Consider the following 13991-nt stretch of genomic DNA (forward strand, 5'->3'; position numbering starts at 1 on the left):
ACCCTGACCACATTGCACCAGGCAGATCGAAACCAGATTTGTTATGTCACACAGGAAAGTCTTCACTTCAGGTTGCCGGTTATCTTGGTGACAGCGCTTCAGGTGTCCACCTACGCCACAGACACTGGTTTTTCAGCCTCTTTTCGAGTTCCAGACCTCAGAGTGAGGTATAACGCAGTACAACCACAAGTTGTATGTGTTTCAAGTTGCACCAATTCGGACTGTGCTTTTTTTTTACCTGCTCAAATTCTGCCATAATTCACTCATGCAAGTAAAGACCGGTGGGTACAATGATTGGTAAAAGTCTCAGAACCCCGACTGAGTTGAACACTACCATGATAGGCGGAAGGAGGGCTTTCGTATTTGTGTAATGTGTCTATCTGTATGAGGATCCACCAAGGGTGCAGGACTTGTGGACAAGTGCCCAGATGTGCAGCACCGTCATCATTCAACCAAGGAGCGGAGCAGCAAAGCTGACAGTAGTTGACGACTAACTATATCACACGTGCCAGTGTCTGCAAAGGGATGTCTGTCAATATCATTTTCACCCTTAATGCAAAAGACTTCCCTCGTAGTCAACCAAACTGTGGGGAACACAAGACCTGTTGAGTTTATTGGAATTTATTTTGCTGCCAAAGGCCCCCAATCGTAAAGTAGATCTGACTTTTATGAGAAAAAGCCTCTGATTGGCTCTGGGGGTACCTTTTGAGGGAGGAAAAAATAGAGTGCTTCAACAGCGCAACATGTAACATTTGTCGAGTTGAAGTTGAGTGTGGAAAGGTGAAACAATTTTGTGCTAATTAAATACCAAGTGTGCGCTGGCATAGTGCTACGAGCATAGTCACAAGAGCAGTAGAACTGTCTTCATGACACTGCCCTGTGCAATGCTGTGAGCTTTCACAGATATGGGCTATGCAGATCGCTCACTCTGTGCTAGCTCAATTAGGGCTTCATCTTTCGGTAATATTTATAGCGCCAACACTTAGTTAAGCAACCTTTATGTAAGATTAATGATGATTTTTTGCCGTTCCTCATTTAATGGCAAATTATGAAGGCTATCCTACATGGAGATAATTCCCCATATAAATTCACCCGACCATTAAATATTAGAATTAACTATCTTGATGCAATCTAGAACAAATGTGCCCGGCTCCAGTGCTTATTTGCGCTCATAAAAATTAGGGCTGATTAATAAAATTTAAATGCTTGATTAAGCTGACATTTTCAAGTCTTTGTCCTGATTCATGAACATGTTCGCTCACCCTTGAGATCTCGCGAGAAGGAAGGGGTCCTGCAGGATCGCTGTCAGATACGCGGCTCCAGTTCAATGTGGCGACTGAAGCAAGCGGCTTTGCAAGGGGGAGCATTGTGATGGCCCTCGGCAGCCTTTCTTCCTCTCGGGCCTACGCTTCCTCTGGCCTTTGTATTCAGACAGAGCCCGGAGTGAATACTGGGGTGACGACCTATCCACAAAAAGAATATTGATAAAAGCTTTTCTTGGCAAACGCTCTACTGTGCAGGGCATGTGCTGGAACAGGCAGCACTTTTGATATCTATTTTTTTCGCCCTGCAAAAGTCAGAATCCAAGGAGACCTAATGATGCAAGATCACTCGCTTTCCCCGATAACCTTCATGCACTTTCCGCGGCGGACAAGAGTGCGCTTTTCAAAGCCCTGCAATTGAGGGAGGACTCTGGATACTGGAAGCCTCTGGTCAGATGCAGCAGTTGCGGCCATCGAAGGCTCTGCGTATATTAGCAGTTCCTACTGACCTCAAGCATGTCTAAAGTGGTTCTACAGGGTTCTTAGTAGCAAACACAACTTTGTATCTCACATGAAATATATTCCATGACAGCTACTCCTTTGAGGGAAGGTGTACAAGGAGTCAGCTCCATACTATGCCGGGGTTGAGTCTTATTTTTTAATTGGCGCGGGGGTGCGGGGGAGTTGGAACATAATGTACTAGTAATTTCTGCACCAGAGGCAAGAACTTCCTGCTAGAGTTCTGCGGGTCAGGGTTCTCATAGGGCACCATGTCTAAGCTGTTTTATGCCTTCAGCCAGTAAGCTGAACTGGTTACGAGACAGAAAAGAATGTGCTAAGGAATACAGTTATTTGTTTATTTGCTGCTACTGTATAGTTTCATCACATCGCTACAGGCCATTAAAAAGTGCCTCTCAGCTGGGAAATGCACCGCAAATAAATACAACAAGTTCTTTCTGTAGACTGACAGCTAGCAATAACATTATCATATAAGAATATTATCGGACTTTATTTACTAAAGGTTTTCCGCAGGTAGTTTAACCGATTTGGTGCCACATCAGTTATTGACCAATTTGATATATTGGTGTGACATCCCACAGATAAGAGATGTCTTTTCTTGTTTCCTTGAAGAAAGAAGGAGCCATCTGATGTTCTCCTTCACTTTAGTGGTTCTCAAGAGACCAGAGGGAAGTAGAGGAAAGACTAGTGCTGCATCCACCGCTTCCCCAGGGTTTCCACCTACCTGAAGATACGGCAGTGCTGCCCTTGCAATGATTCTCTCCCTCCCACAGACTTCCACAGACTTGAAGGAAGGCCAGGATAATCAGGCGATGAGGCACCACCTGCAGTGGCATTGTTTGTGTTTTTGAGAATCCCGGTCACCCTGACTTAGGGCCATGAATGCAGAGCGTAGACGAAGGTGGGAGATGCTACATATGAAAGAAACAGGGGATGCTTTCCACTTTTATTCCACTCTACATTATCACTTGAGGAGCTCCTCCGTAGAAAACAACGCTTTTTAATAACATATACGAGTCTGTGTTTTTAAAAGCTATTCTATTGATTTTTAGAAAAGGAAAAAAACATTATCAAATAAACACTGTTGTATTTCTTGGTGTACACATGTAGTTATCATTGACTTATGCTAAGACCATGGTAGGCTGCCATATAGTGAGTACAGTGATGTTCCTGCATGCTCAATCCCTGCGTTTCTCTTGGTGACAGTGCACATACTACCTTGATATGTCAACTCAAGGAGTATTTACTATTACTTGGCACTTCTAGGTGTGTTCAGGGCAACTCCACCCATGGACAAATTTCTATGGAGACAGCGGCTCTGCCAGAACAGTCTATGTTAGAGAAATGCATACTAATCTGTCAGATCCTTCTTTAGTCTCACACGTCCCTCTGAACCTATTTTTTTAGCCTCTGACCACTCCTGCCAATCTCTAAATAATTCCTCCCCTAGGGGTCTTCCCCTCGAGCCCTCTGGTGGTCACTCTCTTCTCTTACTCAACATGAACTCCTCCAGTACCACCTTCCTGCAGTTTTTATTTTGGTGTGAATGGGGTCTATACCCACAAAGCAAGCTTTGGGTGTGACTAAAAAGAGTCCGACACACGCTTAAACTGCCACCAGTAAGTGGCTATATGCTAGCAAACCCAAACCAAATCCTAGGTTTATTGAGTACGACTTCCATCGTTAGAAATTAATCGAAAAAAATCTTGAAGGTATTGTCAACTTGTCAATCTGTGAACTACTTGAAATTAAACCATTGTGCAACAAAATGAACTGTAACTATTGTGTGACCCCATATGTCTCGCTGCAGTGTTCCATCACTCCCCCTCATTCTCACAGACACTGGGGCGGCCTTAAGCATGTGCAAGCTGTGCACCTGCACAGGGCCGCCAAACCCCAGGGGCTCCCACCCCAGGGGCTCCCACGCCAATATACATCCTTAACCCTTTCGATGCTGATGACGAGCTCAGCTCGTCATCACCCACGGGTGTCGTGTGCTGATGACGAGCTGAGCTCGTCATGGAAACAGCAAAATGGCAATTTCCAGCACAGGACGGGAAAACTGCCAGCAGCCATGTGGTTAATATAATAATCCTATGAGGATGGATACATATTTGCGTGGTGGCCCCTGGCAGGGATTTGGCGGCCTCCAGCTCTGTTCCACTACCAAACACCCTGCCCCCCCGGCCTCTCTTCACTGGCCTCCGTGCCTGCGTTCCTCCGGGGGTCCCCTAAGTACGCTCCCTGCCCAAGGCCGCCATGAGCCTAGAGCGGCCCCTGACAGACGCCAGCCAAATGAGGGAAGGTTTGCTGCTGACATCAGTTTTGCCACTTTATCTTGATCTCAGCAGGTGCGACAGAAGAGGCAGAGAGAGATATGTGACAAGGCGTTGCCTATCACCCCATTTCCCAGTCTTCGACTTGTCTTGAAAATCCAGAATAACCCATGAAGAGGTGACTTGTGGTGCCATCTCCCACTGTCTTCCCCAGTATTTTAACAGAGATGTAAAGACCCAAGGGATGTTGCCTACATATTGGTGCAATATGTTCTCAGACTGTCTACGCTCTTGCAGTTAATGGCCATTGACCTGGTTCTCATGCCTTCGCTTTCAGCCAAATTCATAGTTACACATCACATCACATTTCTGATTTCTCATTGTATGCATTCTCTATTATCGGAGGCTGTGTTTACATAAATAAACGTTTCAAACCCTGGGAATATTAATTTGCTTGTAGCCAGAATTTGGGCAGGGAAAATAGTGGCTCAATCTTGCACCACCCCCTTTTGTAGCGCTTTTGGCCGCCATAAGTGTGGCAGGGTATGCTCAGACGTGAGTCCCTTGCTCACTTTGCCACTGGATTCAAGCAAGCCGGGCTGAAGACGGCTGGAATGCCAGAAACCGGACCTCGGAAGCTTGTTTCCGGTCCAGGGAAGACATGGCTTGGCAGTTCGGGCTGGACTGTTCTCATGAGGCACAGGGTCAGACTGATTTGCATATAGCCATGTCTGAACTGGGGTGGCAGAGTGGACTAAAGAACGGCGATGGATTGAACCCAGATCTTTTGACTGGGTGTGAGTGTTTGATTGATTCTGATGCTCCGTCCATCACCACCCCCTTTTGTACAGCTTTTGGCCGCCATAAGTGTGGCAGGGTATGCTCAGAGGTGAGTGGCTTGCTCACTTTGCCACTGGATTCAAGCAAGCCCGGCTGAAGACGGCTGGAATGCCAGAAACCGGTCCTCGGAAGCTTGTTTCCGGTCCAGGGAAGACATGGCTTGGCAGTTCGGGCTGGACTGTTCCCATGAGGCACAGGGTCAGACTGATTTGCATATGGCCGTGTCTGAACTGGGGTGGCAGAGTGGGCTAAAGAACGGTGATGGATTAAACCCAGATCTTTTGACTGGGTGTGAGTGTTTGATTGATTCAGATGCTCCGTCCATCACCACCCCCTTTTGTTCCTCTTTTGGCCGCCATAAGTGTGGCAGGGTATGCTCAGACGTGAGTCCCTTGCTCACTTTGCCATTGTATTCAAGCAAGCCGGGCTGAAGACGGCTGGAATGCCAGAAACCAGTCCTCGGAAGCTTGTTTCCGGTCCAGGGAATACATGGCTTGGCAGTTCGGGCTGGACTGTTCCCATGAGGCACAGGGTCAGACTGATTTGCATATAGCCGTGTCTGAACTGGGGTGGCAGAGTGGGCTAAAGAACGGTGATGGATTAAACCCAGATCATTTTACTGGGTGTGAGTGTTTGATTGATTCAGATGCTCCGTCCATCACCACCCCCTTTTGTACCTCAATCTTGCACCCAGCATTGTCACAGTAAGCATTTAATTTCTAAACTTTCAAATACGCTCTTAAGCAAAGGGGACATTTGCCCATTATGTTCTGCTTCAGCTATCCATTGAAAATGATATTTCAAACATCGTAACGTGCTGGGTACGCTGCAATTTCTTTGACCCAATCTATTCATGAAGATACTTTAATTGCTTGAGTTAGGTCTCGAGAAAGACATTTCCCTCCAGCTAGGCTGACCACCAGTAGTCACGCCACACATACCCTCCGCTGTAACATTACCCTCTGATGGCTACTTTTCTGAGCCTAAATGAAAAGTTCAACGCAATCAGGAGATATCCCCAATTGTCTCGAGTATTGGGCACAGCCCATCTGAAGTTCTTTTGCATTGTCCGGCACCTGCATCTGTGCTGCCATGTCAGTCTGCGCTCCTGGCGCTTTCAAGCCATTCTGCGCCCTCTTCTCCTTCCTCCCCAAACACCATACTCCAATGGCAGCCAAGATGGCGGTGTCCCCGGTGGCAACACCTTACGTGAGGCCTGCATAACCCCAATTCTGCTTCTCTCTCCCCCCCATATGAAGAAAGAAGCAGGGGTTACAGCGTCACCACCATTTCCCGCAGTGGCAGTAGACATTCTTGCTGCATGCCATGTTCATGCCATCTCCAATAGATCGATCTGTTTCTATATGCCACTGCTCTTGTATTTCTATGCGAAATGTAAAACATTTCACTGAAGCCCAGCACCGTCATTCTATGAGTGAGATACGGCCTAGGGCTGGTCTGCTGCAGTGAACCGGATTTTGTTTTTAGATAAAGTGCACAGCTGTGAAATGTTTAGTGCAGGTGAGAGGAATGTTTCTGCAAAATAGTGAAACACTTTAAAAGAACTTCTAGAGAGGAACGCCTTTCTGGTATTTGCCATATTTCTGCTACTGTGCTGACTATGGGCAAAAATTGTTGAACATTGGATACTTATGGGCTCAGGAATAGACAACTTCTCTTTGAATTCGAATTATTCATTCGTCATTTAATTCAGCAGTCACTAAGTACACTCGTATTACACATTTTATGTACCATACCTTCATAAATAATATTTTGGACACGAAATAAAATATATTATCTAAAAGGCAGATATCAACTATTCAATATGCAAACAGATTTCTCGGCCAGCCTAAGAGTTACACTAAATGCTGGTGCTTTTCCGGAGCAGAAGACATTGGGAAGTATCACTTACTGACCCCGCTCTGACAGAGCTGTTACATGTGACGAACAGGTGTGAATTACCCAGGCCTGGTGAGCCAAGTTCTTTATTGGACCTTCTCCCATTGTTCTGGACTCCTCCCAAATGTCCTCTCTGGTGTCGGAGAGAAGAAAAAGAAGTGGCCAGGATACATCTTGGATTGTTTTCTATTGTTCATTTTCAGGAAGAGACTCGTAGGAGTTTAGTGTCTTGAATGCAAATATCACTAGATACAGTTGGAGTCACAGTGCAGTAAAAGTCGAAGTGTATTTGTACTGTAGCAACTTAACATTGGTCAGTTTAAAGCTAGAATACTACACAAGTAGAAACTCCAGATTCAGCTACGTGATACCCTGCCAGAGCTCACGGTCACTGTAGCAGACTGAAGCCAGAAGACTCGTTGATTCTTGAAGGAGGGAAAATAGCAATAAATAGTCAACATTTCCTCGTCATACCATTTCCTCGGTGTCATTTTATCTTGAAGTACCACTGCATCGTACAAAAATGGTGGTCACCGCTGGGTATTTATGCCATGTTTCCACATCCTGCTGAACACACGCTCGATCCACAGACACGCCATCGACCTCTGGAATCTACTAGACACCATCTCTCCAGACGTCGCCTTCCTAACAGAAACTTGGATGAATGCCTCTTCAGCCCCAGACATCACCATTGCTATCCCGGAAGGATACAAGATCATCCGCAAGGACCGCATCAAGCAAACAGGAGGAGGCATCGCTATCGTCCATAAAAATTCCATCCGCATATCAACCAGCTCTGACGCCAACCTCGCCAGCGCCGAACACCTCCACTTCCAGATCCACGCCGATCCCAAGACCACACTCAGAGGCACCCTCCTCTACCGGCCTCCAGGACCCCATGCACAATTCAGGGACGACATCACTGTCTTTATCACCCCACACGCCCTCCCCTCCAAGGACTACATTCTATTGGGAGACCTCAATTTTCACCTGGAAAAGAGCAAGGACAGCAGCACCACCACCATTCTGGACAATGTCGCCAACCTCGGACTCAAACAACTTGTCACTACACCCACCCACATCGCAGGTCATACGCTCGACCCCATCTTCACCTCCAGCAAACATGTCTCATTCAGCCACACCACAGCTCTTCATTGGACGGACCACAGCTGCGTTCACTTTACCTACAATAAGACCACAATCCACAACCATCCTCAACCCACCCTGCGAAGAAACTGGAACAAAATCACCACCGACCAGATCTCCTCATCGCTTCTTCTAAACCCCCCCGCCCACTCCTCAAACCCCGACCAAGCAGCCATTAACCTCACCCAATGGCTATCCAACAGCGCCGACATCCTAGCACCGTTGAAAAAACGTCAAATCAAACCAGGCACCAAAAACGCCTCCTGGTTCAACGATGATCTTAAGAAATCGAAGAAACTCTGTTGATCCCTCGAGAAGGCCTGGAAAAAAGACCCAAACACCAGCACCAAAGACGCATTCAAAAACGCCACCCGCAGACACCACCAACTAATCCGGACTGCCAAGAAAGCCGCATTCAAAGACCGACTAGATAACAACGCTCACAACAGCAAGGAATTATTCAACATCGTCAAAGAATTTACCAACCCATCAGCCAACTCCAACGACATCACCCCCTCCCAAGCCCTCTGCGACTCCCTAGCTTCCTTCTTCCACAACAAAATCGCTGACATCCACAACAGCTTCGACAACCGACCCGGCGACCAACCCACCCAACCTGCTGCAGGACCTCCACCCCCCTTGAACATCCTTAACGACTGGAACCCAATCTCCACTGAGGACACCTTCCGCCTGATGAACTCCATCCACTCTGGTTCCCCAACTGACCCATGCCCTCACCACATCTTCAACAAAGCAAACTCCATCATAGCACCACACCTCCGAGATGTCATCAACTGCTCCCTCAACTCCGCCACCTTCCCGGAAAGCTGGAAACACGCAGATCTCAGCGCCCTTCTGAAAAAACCCACAGCTGACCCCACCGAACTCAAAAACTACCGCCCCATCTTGCTTCTTCCATTCCCGGCCAAAGTCATCGAGAAAGCCGTCAACAACCAGCTCGCCACCTTCCTCGAAACCAACAAATCCCTCGACTCCTCACAATCCGGCTTCCGAGCCAAACACAGCACTGAGACCGCACTTATCGCAGCAACAGACGATATTCGAACTCTTCTAGACAATGGAGACACAGTCGCCCTCATCCTCCTCGACCTCTCCGCTGCCTTCGACACAGTCTGTCATAACACCCTTCTACAGCGCCTAAGAAACGTCGGAATCCAAGGAAAAGCTTTGCAATGGATCACCTCGTTCCTCACCGGAAGAACACAGAGAGTCCGCCTCCCACCATTCAAGTCAGAGGCCTCTGAAGTCATCTGCGGCGTGCCACAAGGATCGTCACTCAGCCCCACCCTCTTCAACGTTTACATGAGCCCCCTTGCGGCCATAGCTCGCCAACACAATCTCAACATCATCTCCTACGCTGACGACACTCAACTGATCCTTTCACTCACCAAAGACCCTAACACCGCCAAAACCAACTTACACGAAGGAATGAAAGATGTAGCCGAGTGGATGAAGCACAGCCGTCTGAAACTGAACTCAGACAAAACAGAAGTCCTCATCCTAGGCACCTCCCCCTCCGCCTGGGATGACTCTTGGTGGCCAGAGGCCCTTGGAAAAGCACCCATCCCGACGAACCACGCACGAAACCTGGGCGTCATCCTGGACTCCTCACTCTCGATGACCAGACAAGTCAACGCCGTTTCATCATCCTGCTTCAACATTCTTCGCATGCTCAAAAAAACATTTCGCTGGATCCCCACCGAAACTAGAAAAACGGTCACCCACGCACTAGTCACGAGCCGCCTGGACTACGGAAACACCCTATACGCCGGTACCACAGCTAAACTCCAGAAAAAACTCCAACGCATCCAGAACGCTTCAGCCAGGCTCATACTAGACATCCCGTGCAAAGAACACATCTCTGGTCACCTGAAAAACCTCCACTGGCTCCCCGTCAATAAGAGAATTACTTTCTGCCTCCTGACCCACGCTCACAAAGCACTTTACGACCTTGGACCCGAATGCCTCAACACACGACTCTCCTTCTACACCCCCCCCCGCCAGCTGCGATCTTCCAACCAAGCCCTTGCTATCGTACCTCGCATCAACAAAACCACCATGGGAGGTAGATCCTTCTCCTACCTGGCAGCTAAGACCTGGAACTCACTTCCCACTCACCTTCGTCTCACTCAGAACCACCTAGCATTCAGAAAGCAACTTAAAACTTGGATATTTGACAAGTAATTCCCCACCCTTCTTCAAGCGCCTGAGACCCTCTGGGTATATAGTGCGCTATATAAATATTTTGACTTGACTTGACTTGACTTGACTTGATAGGGAATGGATTTTTGTGTTTGCTAATAACTTTGGTGCAGTTTGATGAATCTTCACAAAACTTCCCAAACAAAGGTCTCATCCACATCAGAATTCTGGAAAGTTTTGGGGTGCTCCAAGTGGTGGTTGGGAAAAGGGGAGATCCCAAAACATGTTTTGCCCAGTTTTTCATAGGAACTTCAGACACAGCTACAGCCCCAAAAACATCTGATCAGAATTACACCAAATTTGGCAGAAAGCTAAATATTTACCTAGAAAGCATGCCTTTTGTGATTTTTGTGAAAAGTTGTTAATTCGTTTTTGAGAAATTAGGGTTCCAACTTTATGTTTATATCATGCTGCGGAGAAGCCGCAGATCTGACAGATCTAAAGTTAAGATCTGATTGGTGCCACCACATCAACATAGATGTGGCGGCTGCAATTTTAGGACTCGGGGAGTCAGTCTCATTGTTTCTCTTAAAGAATTAGAAAAAACATTAGGCGCAGGTTTAGGATACCCTGCTCACGTAGGCCTGGTGGGGGGTCCGGGCATGCCCCCCACCCAGGGACCACAAAGATTTTTTCCAATCGTACCAGGGCCAAATAAATCTTTTTGGGAAGGGGGTTGTGGGGTCCCCATCCAAGAGCCGTACACCGGCCCCGGGGACCCAAATGCTCGGGGCCCAGTGAGAGCAGTATGCTGAGGATCCCATCCTCCAAGACACTGGTTTACAGTGCCTGGGAGAGTGCGGGCATGGAATACAACTCTAAATCCCTCTCTGCACTCTCCCAGGCAGGGAAAACAACTTTAATCACCCTCCCCCCCACCCCTTGCAGGAGCAGAGAAATAGGTTAACCCTGTCCTGCAGGAGCAGAAGAGTGCCTTGTGGCAACCATGATGGGTGTTGGCAGGGCAGCTGCCACGGGCCAGGGGGGCCTTAGGGCTCCACATGCAGCCCCTAATGATTCCCATGTTGTGGGTATAACAGGTGGACACCAGGGAGCTCACTTTCAAATAATGGCTAGCTCCTGCCAGCACTCACTATGGGTGCTGGCTGGAATGCCAGCAGGTGCTGCGGGGCCATATGGCTCTCTCCACAGCCCCAAAGTTAATATCAACTTTTTGTGTCGCAATGGGACTGGGACACCCAACAAAAAGAAATAATAATAATAATACGAGGAATAGTAAATGAGCCTCAGGAGCTTTTAATTTATATTCACTGCTCCATGCAAGGAGCACCCCATAAATCCCTGCAAAAAAGTAAGATCCTGGTGATGCCCCTAGAAGGGGCAGGTGCACCACCGAGCATATTTAACCTGCTGTGGATGGCTGCAGGGAGCCCAGTTTCTCCAGCAACATTTAAAAAAACCACAGTATGTTCCCTGGATCATAGAATTCATGGCCCCAGGACATCTTACCATATTTTGTTAAAGCGCTGGAGCAGTATACTCTTCGCTGGAGTGCAGAGACCCTTGTGGTTGTTTCTATGGCTGCGCTTTGTGGCCTACAAATGTTTAAAAAAAAGACTCTGACATTTTTAATCTATTAAAATAATTATTATTTGGAAATATTTTGTGACAATCACTTTTATGAAACATAGCAATGCGTGAATTGATAAAAATATACAGTTGATTGTAGTTATATGCAAAAACGAGTAGGAATATCTGTATAGAGTTCCATACAAAGGAGCTGCGCACTACCTAAAACTTGGTAACTACCCTGGGTTCCCTGCTCTTTTTTCATAATTTGTGCAGCACTCTAAGCCTAGAAGGGCATTGTTTTGACTTACATTGGTTTCTCCCTAGTGACTGGAAAAAGCTATTCCTTTCTGATGAGTGCTAATCAGAGGGAAATTCATGTCATCTGTTGCCTTTATTTATTCCAGGTTGGCTTGGGTGGTATTTTACCAATCCAAACCTGTAATATTGTGCCTGGAGTGGTAAAAAGGCTTTTGTCACATTTCAGCTTGGCATGGGCGGCACTAGCTAATCCTATGCCTAAAGATTTAGCTGTAAAAATGCATAAGGCTTTGCAATTTTGTAATATATATATATTCACTACAAAAAACTACAAAAAAAGGTTACAGAGACTTTATAGTTAGGGTCAGATTTTACTCATACAAAACCAGAGAAATTTAGCCGTTATAGTTAGCTGAATTAACTATAACTTGCGCCCCCACAATGCACTGCTTATGACCTCACATATTACGTCACTGATGACATGGTCAGTGACATCACTGATGACATCACTGATGACATCTCAAATTACATCACCGATGACATCAATGATGCCATCATCTAGTGACTGTGAGTGTTTTGAAATGGTTTATGAGTATTAAATATATATACACCAAGCTGCATTGGCGAATCAATGGGTGTATGAGTGCCTGTATGTATGACTCAGTGGGTGCGTGACTGGCTGTATAAGTGAGTGATTAGGTGTCTCAGTGAATGTATGGATGACGGACTGGTTGTGTGAATGTGTGCATCTGTCTGTCAGATGATGTCTCAGTGGGTGTATGAGTGTGTTAGTGGGTACGTGAATTGCTATATGGGTGATTGATTGATTGTCTGACTGGCTCTACGGTTGTCTCGGTGTCTGTGAATGAGGAGGCGTGTGACTGGCTGTGTGAGGAGATGTATGGGTGAGTGAGTGTCTGAATGGCTGTGTCAGTGATTTAGTGCATCTGTCAGTATGGGTGAGTAACTGAGTATGTGAAAGGCAGTATACATGAGTGACAGGGTATATGAGTGACTGTATGCATGAGTGAATGAATGTGAGAGTGGCTATATGGATGAGTGCATGCTTCTGTCAGTGACTGTAAAGCTGAGTGAGTATGTGTTACTATTTGCATAAGTAAGTAAGTGGGTGGGTGTGTAACTGTTTGGGTGAGCACCCACGCATTACTGTTCACAGAGAGGTGGTGTTCCCCGAGGTTGCGGGGGCCGCATGGCCCCGGGGAGGTGGTGGTTTCTGGGGCTGCATGGGTGGGCTGAAGCCCGACCCATTTCATCCATATAGCCCTGGATAGGCGGCAGTCCCTATGGCTGAGGGGGGATTCCGTGTCTCCCGCATTTCCAAAAATTAGCCCTGGGGAGGTGGCATTCTTTAAATCCCGCAGGAACTACTGAACAGATTTACATCATTTAACAAAAAGAGTGCTTTCTGAATCATGAGCTACCTTTTTGCCAAATTTGGTGTAATTCCATTCAGGGGTTCGGGATATAGCCGTGTCTAATGTTTCCTATGAAAATTCTCATGGAGAAAAAGCATTTTGGGACCCCCTTTTTTTTCCTGATCCCTGCTTTACGGATCACTCCGAAATTTTCAGGACAGCAGCTGATGTGACCGCCCCATTTGTTTTGAAAATTTTGTGAACATTCCTCAAACGGCGCCAACGTTACTGGCAAGTCACAAAACGCTTTTCCTATGGAAACTAGGTCCTAACTATAACCATCTACTAGCAATCACCAGTAGGTAAGATATATATATATATATATATATATATATATATATATCACTTTATAAAATGAACCCCTTTACTTTGGATATGATTATGTACCTTTGATGATAACTAATGCACATTGAAAAATAGCATGGCATAAACCACATATCTATATCTGCAGAGTGTAATAAGCTAATTATTACAATTGTTAAGGGAGAGGAGAGGTGTTGCCTCTCGTGAGTCATGGCATCCCGTGAGTCATGGTCTCGACCAACAAGGGATTAGATGGGAGGGTGGGCACTAGCTCAGGAATGATTTTGGCCCAGATG

The 13991-nt window shown here is 46.7% G+C and overlaps 1 protein-coding gene across 1 annotated transcript in view; it reads right to left on the minus strand.

The window, feature by feature from the left end:
* The window catches only part of MCTP1 (multiple C2 and transmembrane domain containing 1), a 1759297-nt gene that overhangs the window by 301612 nt on the left and 1443694 nt on the right, over positions 1-13991 (minus strand). The window lies entirely within an intron of this gene.

This window comes from Lissotriton vulgaris, chromosome 3_1, assembly GCF_964263255.1.
Source record: "Lissotriton vulgaris chromosome 3_1, aLisVul1.2, whole genome shotgun sequence".
Classification (NCBI taxonomy): Eukaryota; Metazoa; Chordata; class Amphibia; order Caudata; family Salamandridae; genus Lissotriton; species Lissotriton vulgaris.